This window comes from Oryctolagus cuniculus, chromosome 8, assembly GCF_964237555.1.
Source record: "Oryctolagus cuniculus chromosome 8, mOryCun1.1, whole genome shotgun sequence".
Taxonomy (NCBI): Eukaryota; Metazoa; Chordata; class Mammalia; order Lagomorpha; family Leporidae; genus Oryctolagus; species Oryctolagus cuniculus.
Window position 1 is genome coordinate 76,778,442 of NC_091439.1, and position 14,475 is coordinate 76,792,916.

The following is a 14,475-nucleotide window of genomic DNA, read 5'->3' on the forward strand; positions in this document are numbered from 1 at the left end:
TTCGTTCATTCTACAAATACTGAAAGGTCACTTGCTGTTAGCTAGGTGCTGTTCCAGGAGGCAGGGCCCCAGTGGTTGGCGGACCAGGCAGACCTTTCTGTGGTGGTGGTGCGTCCAGTTAGCAGACATGGAAGCAGACGGTGCAGGCAGAGTGAGGAAGCCCAAGTGCTGAGTGCTCAGGGGTTGGTGACTTGCTTAGACCACACTGTAACCTGTTGCTGATCTGCTCTCTGTTTCAAGATAAGCTTCTTGAAGGCTGAAACATGAAATTTCTATCTTCTCACACGTAATGTTTCCTGCAAACTAGGCTAAATTGATTTTATGCTGAAGTACAGGTTTGCCCTGAAAGTTAGATCACAAAGAGATTTTAATTAGTTACAACTTTAACATTGACCCATTTTTTTTACTACAAAAAAAAAAAAAGCCTGTGTAAAAGCTACCCTTGCCACCAACATATTCCCTAAAGCATGTTAATAATTGTCTCAGAAAAAGACCTGGGGCGTTAATTAGCTAGCACTGGGATTGGCACACAGTAGATTCATCAAATTATCTGAGAGGAGAGTTGCAACATTTCCGTAAATAAATCTCATTTTTGGAAAAGCAAATGGAACATTTTTGAGCAAAACCCAAGACTGGTTTTGGACTTAGGAGATTCTCCTTTTAGTTCTTTAAGCTAGAATACTTTTTTAAAATTCAGAGCTAATTACCTCTTTTCAGGTACTTTTCTTAATTCCCATTTCTTCTTTTGAAGGTGATGAGTTTAATGAGGAGGAGACACAAGTGGCTGTGCCTCTTCCATCCCCATGACACGTGGAGGAGGGAGAAGGCCAGGGACGCTGCAGAGGCCTAGTGACTTTATTTAGAAAGCCTGAATGTCAAAATCAGCTTTGCCACTTTCTTCCTTCTACCTCCGTGCACCCTCATTTGAGCTCTGAGTATAATTTTTTGCCCTATTCTAATTACCTCTGAAAGGGCCTGATGAGGGATAGTCAGCATGGGCAAAGAGCACACTGAGTGATTTTGTGATTGTAAAATGCAGCCACAGAGATCTGCATTGTGCAGCAGATGGTTAAGCCGCCATCTCCACTTCTGATTCAGCCGCCTGCTAATGAGCCTGGGAAAGCAGTGGAAGATGGCTCAGGTGCATGAGTCCCTCCCACCCACGTGGGAGACCCGGATGGAGTTCCAGGCTCCTAGTGTTAGCCTGGCCCAGCCTCTGGTGTTGCGGCCATTTGGGAGTGAGCGTGCAGATGGAAGATTCAATCTCTCTCCCTCTCCCCGCCCCCTTATCTCAGTAACTCTGCCTTTCAAATAAATACATAAATCCAAAAAAAAAAAAAAGTTAAATCTGAGGCATGTAACTTTTTTTGGTCTCTTATCAGTGATTTCAGTCTATCAGAGTAAATCAGTGCCTTCTATCACGGAACTATTTTTCTTCTCCTGTGTTCCTTGTTGAGTTTTTAAAGATGAAATAATCTTAAAAGCTAGTGTTGAAGATGATAGGATTGTTTTTAGACTTTTGAAATTAATTCATGTGTGCTTTAAGTAAAGTAACGATGGGATGGGCCTTAGGCTCAGTGGTTAAGCCCAGCTTAGGATGCCCACATCCCATATTGAAGTGTCTGGTATGAGTCCCAGCTCTGCTCCTGAGTCCAGCTTCCTGCTAGACAGCCTATAATGACTCAAGTAGTTGGGCACCTGCCACCCCTGGGAGTTGCTGCTCCTGACTTTGACCTGGCCCAACCTCTGCTGATATGTGCATTTGGGGAGTGAACCAGCAGATGGAAGATTTCTCTCTTTTCCTTTCTCTCTCCCTCCCCCTACCCCTTTCTTCACTTTCCTCTGTTTCTATCTGCCCTCCAGATAAGATGAAAAATAAGTAAAAATTTTTAAAAATATGGTAACGATACTTGTTTTATTGGAGCTATATATCTAACTCCATAGATCAGCGTTTTTATTTGTTTAATAAGCTTATATTGTACTATGTCTCATAACTAAACTACTTCCCAGTCTCATTAAAAAAACTTTAATGTCTGAATAATCATTCATCATATGAATACACCATACTTTAACTGCTATAGTAATCTGGTTGGTTAGAATGCTTGCAGTTTTGTCCTGTTATAAATAAAAACACTATGAACACATTGTTCCCAAGGCTACATTCCAAGAATGGCTCAGCAGGTACCAGCAAGGTTAATGTAAAGAAAAGAAAGTTCAAGGGGTTGCATTGTAAGAGTAGCATGACTATCTTCTAAAAATGCCATTTCTTCTTGCAGTCCCAACATTGAACATGAAATTAAATGTACAGAATACTGGTTAAGGACAGGTACTGAACCTTATCTGGCTTCTAACTTTAGCTTTGCTACTCACTCATTGGGCAAAATAATTTGAACTCTTTGTGTCTCCATTTCTTCCTCTTATTTTCTGGTAATAGTAATTATTCTTGCCTCCCTGAGCTATTGTGAGAATTAAATGTGTTGGTTAATGGAAATTTCTCAGAGCCATGTCTGACACAGAGTAAGTGTTCGATAAATGTTTACAACAGTAGCAGCACCAACGTATGGAATGGTTTTCTAATCTTAGATTCTTGTAGGACGTTATTTTGTTTCTGTTCCTGTGACATCTTAGGTATCAAAGTAGCTCAGATTGCCACAGCGAGAGTCACTCCATACCTGCAGGTACATGCATGGAATGTCCTCTGTGTAAGATTCCTGGGATTGTTTGTCTCCTGGTTGTGTACATCAGTCACGTAGCATGTACCTAGATCCTTATCTCAAATCGCCAATGGCAGAATTCTTAAGAGTCAAGCCTTTTCCCTTAGATGGTTTTGGGGATTTATGGGTTTCACCTTCAAGTGTACAGTTAGTAAAAGACTGAAGAAATGACTACAGTGAGGAAATGAAGTGTGGTGTGAACTAGTGGATACCACCACTCGGACAGAAAGAGAAAGCTACCTCCCAGTCCTTCCCACACCCTTGGCTGTCCTGCTGCTGCAGCCAGATACGTGAGGGGGGTGACAGGTGGGTCTCTCTGGGCACATTCACTCTATTTATACTGGCAAGACTTTGGCCCAGCCAAGCTTGGCCGAGCCTCACAGAGCCACTGCGACTCTTGGCTATACAAGGCAGCCTAAGTGACTTCTTTGGCCCACTGCTGCTAAGCTCATAGCTGGTCATGGGCCATCACATCTTGACATGCCAGTTGCAGAAAGAACAGATGGAACTAGAAGAAAAGCATATAAAGAGAGACGTTGCTTCCATGTGGGAGTCCTCCTGTTGTTCCTTCTCCAACAAGGCTTCTCAGCTTTGGCACTGCTGGCATTTTGAACCTCACAACTGTCTTGTGTGTGTGTGTGGCCAGGCTATCCTGTGCACTGTAGAATGTGTTGTCACATCCTTGGTTTCTTCACATGCCAGTTCTGTGGCACATACCCTCACCCACTTTGTGACAACCAAAACCAAAAACGTCTCCAGACAAAATGGGCTCTGGATGAGAACCATTGCTTCTGAGGCCACACTGTGATGTGCTTGCTTGTACGCTTGACCTTGGCTGACTAATACTGTGCTCTTCATCAGAGAGTCGGTGGTGAAAAGCACCAACTCCAAGGTAGGGAGGTAGGGTGTGCACCTACACCAAACTATAAGGACTCTTAAAAAAAAAAAAAAGATTGGTTTGGGGGGCCGGCGCCACGGCTCACTAGGCTAATCCTCCGCCTTGCGGCGCCGGCACACTGGGTTCTAGTCCCGGTCGGGGCGCCGGATTCTGTCCCGGTTGCCCTGCTTCCAGGCCAGCTCTCTGCTGTGGCCAGGGAGTGCAGTGGAGGATGGCCCAAGTGCTTGGGCCCTGCACCTCATGGGAGACCAAGATAAGTACCCGACTCCTGCCATCGGATCAGCGTGGTACGCCGGCTACAGCGCGCCGGCTGCGGCGGCCATTGGAGGGTGAACCAACGGCAAAAGGAAGACCTTTCTGTCTGTCTGTCTCTCTCACTGTCCACTCTGCCTGTCAAAAAAAAAAAAAAAAAAAGATTTGTTTGGGGCCAGCGCTGTGGCACAGTGGGTTAAAGCCCTGTCCTGAAGCACCAGCATCCTATATGGGTGCCATAGTACCAGCTGCTTCTCTTCCGATCCAGCTCTCTGCTATGGCCTGGGAAAGCAGTAGAAGATGGCCCAAGTCCTTGGGGCCCTGCACCCATGTGAGAGACCCAGAAGAAGCTCCTGGCTCTGGCTTCAGATCTGCGCAGCCCCAGCCATTGCGGCCATCTGGGGAGTGAACCAGAGGATAGAAGACCTCTCTCTCTCTCTCTACCTCTCTATGTAACTCTGTCTTTCAAATAAATAAAATAAATCTTTTTTAAAAATTTGCTTATTTACATATTTGAAAGACAGAGTTACAGAGAGAGAAGATGGGGCTAGAACAGGATGGAATAGGCTGGGCCAAGACAAGGAACCAGGATCTTCTTCCTAAACTCCCCTGTGGGTGGCAAGGCCCAAATACTTCTGCTGCTTTCCCAGGCACATTAACAGGAAGCTGGATCAGAAGTGGAGCAGTGGGTTCTTAAACCAGCACCCATATGGGATGCTGGCATTACAGGTGTCAACTTAACCCACTGTGCCACAAAGGCAGCCTCTATATAGACTTTTTTTTAAAAAAAGATTTATTTATTTATGTATTTGAAAGGAAGAGTTACAGAGAGGCAGAGACAGAGAGACAGAGAAAAAGAAGTCTTCCATCCATTGGTTTACTCCCCAAATGACCACAATAGCCAGAGCTGGGCCAATCCAAAGCCAGGAGCCAATCCAAATCCAGGTATCCCACTTCAGCACAGGGGCTCAAGGACTTGGGCCATCCTCTACTGCTTTCCCAGGGCATAGCAGAGAGCTAGATGGGAAGTGGAGCAGCTAGGACTTGAACCAGTTCCCATTTGGGATGCTGGCACTGCAGGTGACAACCTTACCCACTACGCCACAGCACTGGACCCTATATAGACCCTTAAATGGATATCCATAGACAGAAAAGTAAAACTGTCCCTTCTATCTACATGGCTGAGAGTAGTAAAACTTTATTTTGGTTCATATGATTTGTTCCTTAAAAGCACAATTCCAGCTGAAGTAAAGAAAGTAGTCTTCTCTTTTTCCTCAAAGCTAATCCATTTGAACTAAAATTAATTGTATCACTCAAACAGCAGATTTTAAAAATTTGTCACATTTATTTCATTCTTCCTATAGTTATCATGTCCATAGTCAAAAATATAGCCTTCAAGATACATCTTCAGAAGATACCATTAGTCATCCTTAAACACACTTTCCTTCTGAAATGTGCCTGCATATTTCCCAGTTCTGGTAGTCTCCATGACTGAGCTATTTTTTCTTAATAATTCTCTTTTTTCATGAACTACTTGTGATATTTTCACATTCTGTACATCAGCTCAGATCTTTGTACTACCTTGATGTATAAATAATGAGTTTATGTTTTACAGGTCATGGTTAATGACAGTCATGTCTGTGTTGTTTCCATAGAAATTAAATAATCACTGAAAGACTCTTAGACAAAACGCAGCTGATGTAGTTTCTGACATGTAGGTGATTTGCGTTGGAAAGGGCATTTGAAATTAAATGACAGCGTGGAGTAAGCTGCAGATTCCCTTTCTTCACTTCAGAATATGTCACCTTTATGTAAATTGGTGGATGGAAATTTAGAGCTCTCAACTTACTATGGAACCAAAAATGTTGTCTCCTTATTTTAAGGCCTTGAAATGTTTACCAAAAACTGCTCTTGTGTTTACGTTATAACAGAGAGAACTAAATGCAAATGTGAGATTATAAATTAATTTGAAATCCTATTCCTCTTCTCTCACTGATTTTTCATGTCTATTCTTTTTTTGGAATAAAGAGGTAAGTTTATTTGGGTACAAAAATTTTTTGAAATGCGTATGTATTTTTTTCATAATACGTGTTTTTCATGAACTTTTTGAAGGCACCTCTGTATTTTCTCCCTTTCATTTTGCCAAGGTCAGGCCCTATGACTGACCAAATTAAAAAAAAAAAAAAATGGGTGTTGAATCATACTGAAACATAAGGGCCATATACCAGTGCCAGAGCTTTACGAAGTTATCTCATGGTGGAAAAAGTAGTTTTCATTTGAAGGAAAGAAGAGAAAATATAGGTGTACACATTAAGTAACTTGTCCAAGTTGGCTCAGATGGTGAATGGCAAACCCAGGTTTTGGACATAGATCCTCTGACTCTGTACCTCCACAGTAGTCTAAACTTGTGTCTTTAGTCAGGTACTTTTTCTTTAAAGTAAAAGCAAGTTGACTTTTAATATTCTATATTAGAAATCAAAATCAAACTTTTTAAAGAAGAGCTTATTTACTGTACTACTCAGCTTTTTGTTATTATAATGAAATACCCAAGCAGCTAGATTTTTAAAGAGCAGAGGTTTATGTAACTCCCAGTGTTCAAAGTTCAAGACTGATGGTCCTTTGGATTGGCCTCTGTGAGGAAGGTGGGTGGTGATGGGGGAGCCATGCAGAGGAAGATCACATGATGAGCCAGAGAGAGAGGCTGGGCCTGACTAGGGCTTTTATAATCACATCGTCAATGACCCAGCAGACTTCTCACTAGGGCTACCTCCTAAACACTAGACATATGATTAAGTTTCTTTTTTTTTTTTTAAAGAGATTTTTATTTATTTGAGAGGCAGAGTTATAGACAGTTGGGGCGGGGGGGAGACAGACAGACGAAGTCTTCCATCTGTTGGTTCACTCCCCAAATGGCCACAATGGCTGGAGCTGAGCCGATCCAAAGCCAGAAGCTAGGAGCCTCCTCCAGGCTTCCCATGTGGATGCAGGGGCCCAAGCACTTGGATCATCTTCCATTGTTGTCCCTGGCCATTAGCAGACAGATGGATCAAAAGAGGAGCAACTGGGACTAGAACTGGCACCCATATGGGATGCCGGTGCCACAGGTGGAAGATTAACATACTGCGCTGCAGTGCTGGCCCCCAAATAATTTTCTACCCAAGAGGTGGCTATATTGTTTTTTCCCCACAGAAGCAGTTTATTTAAGGCACACATACTTCACGTATTTCATAAATACAAACTTAGGAACATAGTGATTCTTCCCAACCTACTCTCCCTCCCATCTGCACTCCCACCCTTCTTCCGCTGCCTCCTCCTATTCCTATTCTTATTTTTTACTAAGATCTATTTTAAATTAACTTTATACACTTAAGATTAACCCTACACTAAGTACAGAGTTCAACAAATAATACAAAAAAAAAAAAAAAAAAAACACTGTTCCTCCTGTTCCTCAGCAGTCAAGACAAGGGCTGTTCAAAGTCTTCACATCTCAAAGTGTCAATTTTACTTCTGTAGATTACCTTTTAAGTACTCTATTAGTTACCACAGATCAGAGAGAACATATGGTATTTGTCTTTTTGGGACTGGCTTATTTCACTAAGTATAATGTTTTCCAGTTGCATCCATTTTGTTGCAAATGACAGAATTTCATTTTTTTGACCACTGTGTAGTATTCCATGGTGTACATGTCCCATAATTTCTTTATCCAGTCTTCAGTTCACAGGCATCTGGGTTGATACCATATCTTAGCTATTGTGAATTGAGCTGCAATAAACGTGTGGGTACAGATAACTGTTTCATATGCTGATTTCATTTCCTTTGGGTAAATTTTCAGGAGTGGAATGGCTGGATCATATGGTAGGTGTATATTCAGATTTCTGAGAAATCTCCATACTGTCTGCCACAGTGGCAATACCAGCTTGCATTCTCACCAACAATGGATTAGGGTACCTGTTTCCCCACATCCTTGCCAGCATTTGTTGTTTGTTGATTTTCTGTATGAAAGCCATTCTAACTGGGGAGAGGTGAAACCTCATTGTAGTTTTGATTTGCATTTCCCTGATAGCTGGTGATTTTGAGCATTTTTTTCATGTGTCTTTTGGCCATTTGGAGTTCCTCTTTTGAAAAATGTCTGTTAAAGTCCTTTGCCCATTTTTTAACTGGATTGTTTGTTTTGTGGTTGTTGAGTTTCTTGATCTTTTTATATATTCTGGATATTAATCCTTTGTCAGTTGCATAGTTTGCAAATAATTTCTCCCATTCTGTCAGTTGTCTCTTTGCTGAGTGTTTCTTTTGCAGTGTGGAATCTTCTCAATTTGATGTAATCCCATTTGTCAATTTTGGCTTTGATTGCCCGTGCTGCTGGGTCTTTTCCAAGACCTCTTTGCCTATGCCAAAGTCTTTGAGGATTTCCCCAGTATTCTATAATAATTTGATGGTGTCAGGTCGATGTCTACTGTTATGAGAAGTAATCACATGCAAAAGGAATCCTTTTATGAAAAATATAATAGCATCTATTTTCATGTTCTTTTGCTCTTTATTTGAATATTTCTTTAAAAAGTAATCTTGGCATTTTTTCAAGGTTTATTTATTTATTTGAAAGAGTTACAGAGAGAAGAAGAGCCAGAGAAAGAAAGAACTTCCATCTGCTATTTCATTCCCCAGATGGTCACAATGGCTAGTGCTGGGCCAGGCTGAAGCTAGAAGCCAGGAGCTTCATCCAGGTCTCCCAAATGGGTGACCCAAGCATTGGGCCATCTCCCACTGCTTTTTCCAGGCCATTAGCAGGAAGCTAGAGTAGCTGAGACATGAACTAGTACTGTATGGGATGCCAATGTCATAGGCACTACACCACAATGCTGGCCTCATCTTGGAATACTTGATAATCACTAAGAGAATAGATTTTAAATGTTCTTGACACAAAAAAATGAATTTATGAAGTAATACATGTTTTAATTAGCTCTATTGAACCATTCCACTATGGGTACATACATTTTACTGGAAAATTGAAGTAAAAAATGTTTGACATTAAAAACCTGAAATCCATGCACAGCATTTTCATGTGCTCATTTTCCATGAAATTTTTCAAGAACTTGTGTGCATGAACTTCAAAAGAAATCTTGCACCAAAAATAAACTTTAAATTCCATTTTCCTAAAACTTTTCCAAATACCCTCATATTTCAAAATAAGATGTTATACATAATAAACATGTGTGACTTTTATTTGCATTGGGAAAAATACTCTTAGCAAATATGACTATATATATGGATTATAGGTGCATTTTTGTAAGTTTATAATGTTTGTAACTTACAAAAAATTTCCTTTCTTGATTTTCATAAGCTTATAAATGCTTTGCAGATATATAACCCTGAACAATCAACAATCACCAGATTTGGGCAAATTTAATGATAAAAATAAAAGCTGAATGATATTTAGTGCTTGCTTTGTTCTACGCTAAATGTAACTAACTTCTCCAAATTATGTTCATGCATTCTTAAAATTTATTTTTAATTTTATATCATAAATTTGTATACATACTTGTATGTTATGTAATCTTCATAGAGGCATGAATTTATCTGATGTTTACATTTATCCTCACATCACTTTTTCCCATTATCTGTTATCTAGTCTCTTCAATGGTTAGTGTCTTGGAAGTAGCTACAGTGAAAAGTGTGTTGTGTGACAAGAAGTATTTATGAATGGATCCAGACCCTGGCTAGACTTTGTGGTTAAAATGAAGGAGCAAGAGTGGGAGTTTCTTTTTTTTTTTTTTTTTTTTTTTGACAGGCAGAGTTAGAGAGAGACAGAGAGAAATGTCTTCCTTTTCCATTGGTTCACCCCCTAAATGGCCGCCATGGCCAGGTGCTTTGTCTTGGCCTCCCATGTGAGTGCAGGCCCCAAGCACTTGGGCCATCCTCCACTGCCTTCCTGGGCCACAGCAGAGAGCTGAACTGGAAGAGGAGCAACCGGGACAGAATCCAGCACCCCAACCATGACTAGAACCCGGGGTGCTGGTGCCGCAGGCGAGGATTGCCCTAGTGAGCCACAGCGCCGGCCTCTTTTTTTTTTTTTTTTTTTTTAAAGATTTATTTATTTGAAAGTCAGAGTTACACAGAGAGGCACAGAGAGAGAGAGAGAGAGAGAGAGGTCTTCCATCCACTGGTTCACTCTCCAACTGGCCACAATGGCCTGAGCTGTGCCAATTGAAAAACAGGAGCCAGGAGCTTCTTCTGGATCTCTCATGTGGGTGCAGGGACCCAAGGACTTGGGCCATCTTCTGATGTCCCAGGCCACAGCAGAGAGCTGGATTGGAAGTGGAGCAGCTGGGACTCAAACCGGCGCCATATGGGAAGCCAGCATTGTAGGCCATGGCTTTACCCACTACGCCACAGCGCCAGCCCCCCACCTACTCCTTAACCAAATATTTATTACACCGTACTTCAGCCTGCACGAGAATATCAGAATGGAAAGAATCAGCACACTTGCGTGTATTTCACTGGCTGGGGTAGTGTGTTTCTGGACTTCTGCCCCAACACCCTATATTTCAGTGGGCTGCATGCTTTCTGTCTCATCTCTTTCCAGCTGTGTTCTGCCCTTCACTCAGCTTGCCAGCCTCATGGATTCACAATCCTTTCTCTAATATAGAGTCAGGCTTCTAAGAAGAAGGGAGCCTGTGGAACCTTTGTGTCAGAATCCCAGGGAGGAGTATGGGTTCATGGTGACTTGAAAGTTCCCCTTGGGGGACCAGCACTGTGGCGTAGAGGGTTAAGCTGCCACCTGTGATGCCAGCATCCCGTAAGGTTGCTGGTTCAAGTCCCAGCTGCTCTACTTCCCATCCAGCTCCCTGCTAATGTGCCTGGGAAAGCAGCAAGGATGCCCAAGTGCTTGGGTTCCTGCCACCCACATAGGAGTCTCCACGTCTGCCTGGCCAGCCTGGCCATTGCAGCCATCTGGGGAGTGAACTAACAGATAGAAGCGCTCTCTTTCCCTTTCTCTCTCTCCCGCTATCTCTTTCTCTCTCCCTCTCTCTATCCCTCTTTCCCTCTCTCTCTCGGTGTACCTCTGCCTTTCAAGATAAATCAATCTTTTTTAAAAAGTTTCCCTTGCAAATGTGGGCATCTTCCCTGCCCTGTGCTATAAAATAGTTTTTAGATGTATTTTCTGTTCCACGCTTCGCATGGTGTTTTCCTGATGGGTTAATCCATTGGATTGTTAATAAATTGGAACAAATTATCTTCCTTCAGTAACTTAATTTAAAAGATTTCCAGGGCTAGTATTATGGCACAGTGCACCCGGGAAGGCAGCAGAAAATGTCCTGGGTAGGTGGGCCCCTGCCATCCACGTGGGAGTCCTGCATGGAGCTCTTGGCTCCTGGCTTTGGCCTGGCCCTGCTCCGACTATTGTGGCCATTTGGGAATGAACCAGCGATTGGAAAATCTCTCTCTGATTCTTCCTCTCTCTGTACAACACTGACTTTCAAATAAATGAAATAGTTTTTTTTAAGTTAAAAAAAATGACTCTAATGTATTTTGCTCTATGACCTTCTCCAATCCTTTTATTTATTTATTTGTTTGTTTTTAACTTTTGTTTAATAAATATGAATTTCCAAAGTACAACTTTTGGATTATAGCGGCTTTTCCCCCCATAACCTCCCTCACACCCGCAACCATCCCATCTCCAACTCCCTCTCCCATCACACTCACATCAAGATTCATTTTCAATTCTCTTTAGATACAGAAGATCAATTTAGTACATACTAAGTAAAGATTTCAATAGTTTGCACCCACACAGAAACACAAAGTAGAAAGTACTGTTTGAGTACTAGTTATACTATTAATTCACATAGTACAACACATTAATGACAGAGATCCTACATGGGGAGTAAGTGCACCATGACTCCTGTTGTTGATTTAACAATTGACATCTTATTTATGGCATCAGTAATCACCCTAGGCTCTTGTCATGAGTTGCCAAGGCTATGGACGCCTCTTGAGTTTGCCAACTCCGATCTTATTTAGACAAGATCATAGTCAAAGTGGAAGTTCTCTCCTCCCTTCAGAGAAAGGTACCTCTTCTTTGATGGCCCATTCTTTCCGCTGGGATCTCACTCACAGAGATCTTTCATTTAAGTCATTCATTTTTTTTTCCCCACAGTGTCTTGGCTTTCCATGCCTGAAATACTCTCATGGGCTTTTTAGCCAGATCCAAATGTCTTAAGGGCTGATTCTGAGGCCAGAGTGCTGTTTAGGACATCTGCCATTCTATGAGTCTGATGTGTATCCCACTTCCCATGTTGGATCATTCTCTCCCTTTTTAATTCTGTCAGTTAGTTTTAGCAGACACTAGTCTTGTTTATGTGATCCCTTTGACTCTTAATCCTATCATTATGATCAATTATAAACTGAAATTGATCACTTTGACTACCGAGATTGGAATCCCCTGGCATGTTTCTAACTCTACCATTAGAGGTAAATCCAATTGAGCATGTGCTGAACTGTACATCTCCTCCCTCTCTTATTCCCACTCATATTTAACAGGGATCACTTTTCAGTTAAATTTAAACACCTAAGAATAATTGTGTGTTAATTAAAGAGTTCAATCAATAGCATTAAGTAGAACAAAAAAATACTAAAAGGAATAAAGTAGTAAGTTGTTCCTCGACAGTCAGGATAAGGGCTGATCAAGTCTTTGTTTCTCATAGTGTCCATTTCCCTTCAACAGGTTTCCTTTTTGGTGCTCGGTTAGTTGTCACCGATCAGGGAGAACATATGACATTTGTCCCTTTGGGACTGGCTTAATTCACTTAGCATGATGTTTTGCAAGATTCTTCCATTTTGTTGCAAATGGCTGGATTTCCTTGTTTTTTTTACTGCTGTGTAGTACTCTATAGAGTACATATCCCACAATTTCTTTATCCAGTCTACTGTTGATGGCACTTAGCTTGATTCCAGGTCTTAGCTATTGTGAATTGAGTTGCAATAAACATTGAGGTACAGACAGCTCTTTTATTTGCCAATTTAATTTCCTTTGGGTAAATTCCAAGGAGTGGGATGGCTGGGTTGTATGGTAGGGTTATATTCAGGTTTCTGAGGAATCTCCAAACTGACTTCCATAGTGGCTTTACCAGTTTGCATTCCCACCAACAGTGGGTTAGTGTCCCTTTTTCCCCACATCCTCGCCAGCATCTGTTGTTGGTAGATTTCTGTATGTGAGTCATCCTAACCTGGGTGAGGTGAAACCTCATTGTGGTTTTGATTTGCATTTCCCTGATTGCTAGTGATTCTGAACATTTATTCATGTGTCTGTTGTCCATTTGGATTTCCTCTTTTGAAAAATGTCTAACGAGGTCCTTGGCCCGTCTCTTGAGTTGTTTGTTTTGTTGTTGTGGAGTTTCTTGATTTCTTTGTAGATTCTGATTATTAAACCTTTATCAGTTGCATAGTTTGCAAATATTTTTTTCCCATTCTGTTGGTTGCCTCTTCACTTTCCTGACTGTTTCTTTTGCAGTATAGAAACTTCTCAATTTGATGCAATCCCAATTGTTAATTTTGGCTTTGGCTGCCTGTGCCTCCAGGGTCTTTTCCAAGAAGTCTTTGCTTGTGCCTATATCTTGCAGGGTTTCTCCGATGTTCTCTAATAATTTGATGGTGTCAGGTTGTAGATTTAGATTTTTTTTTAATTTTTTTAACTTTTATTTAGGAAATATACATTTACCAAAATACAGTTTATGAATTACAGTGGCTTCCCCCCCATAACTTCCCTCCCACTCGCACCCCTCCCATCTCCCACTCCCTCTCCCATTCCATTCACATCAAGATTCATTTTCAATTACCTTTATATACAGAAGATCAATTTAGTATATATTAAATAACTATTTCATCAGTTTGCACCCACACAGAAACACAAAGTGTAAAATACTGTTTCAGTACTAGTTACAGCATTACTTCACATTGGACAACACATTAAGGACAGATCCCACATGAGAAGTAAGTACACAGTGACTCCTGTTGTTGACTTAACAATTTGACACTCTTGTTTATGGCATCAGTAATCTCCCTAGGCTCTAGTCATGAGTTTCCAAGGCTATGGAAGCCTTTTGAGTTCACCGACTTTGATCTTATTCTGACAGGGTCATAGTCAAAGTGGAAATTCTCTCCTCCCTTCAGAGAAAGGTACCTCCTTCTTTGATGACCCTGTTCTTTCCACTGGGATCTCACTCGCAGAGATCTTTCATTTAGGTGTTTGTTTTGTTTTGTCTTGCCAGAGTGTCTTGTCTTTCCATGCCTAAAATACCCTCATGGGCTCTTCAGCCAGATCCGAATGCCTTAAGGGCTGATTCTAAGGCCAGAGTGCTACTTAGGACATCTGCCATTCTATGAGTCTGCTTTGTATCCCGGAATGTAATACTTTATACCTTTTAGTATTTTTTGGTTGTTGTTCTAGTACTATTATTGGTTGAACTCTGTAATTAACAGAGTTATTCTTAGGTGTTTAAATTTAACTGAAAAGTGATGGATCCCTGTTAAATATAAGAGTGGGAATAAGAGAGGGAGGAGATGTACAATTTTGGACATGCTCAATTGGACTTGCCCCAAATGGTTTAGTTAGAAACG

General features: G+C 41.4%; 1 protein-coding gene across 7 annotated transcripts in view; it reads left to right on the forward strand.

Annotated features, from left to right (window-relative positions):
* The window catches only part of FAM13A (family with sequence similarity 13 member A), a 388,478-nt gene that overhangs the window by 243,716 nt on the left and 130,287 nt on the right, over window positions 1-14,475 (forward strand). The gene's annotated exons all lie outside the window — the stretch shown is intronic.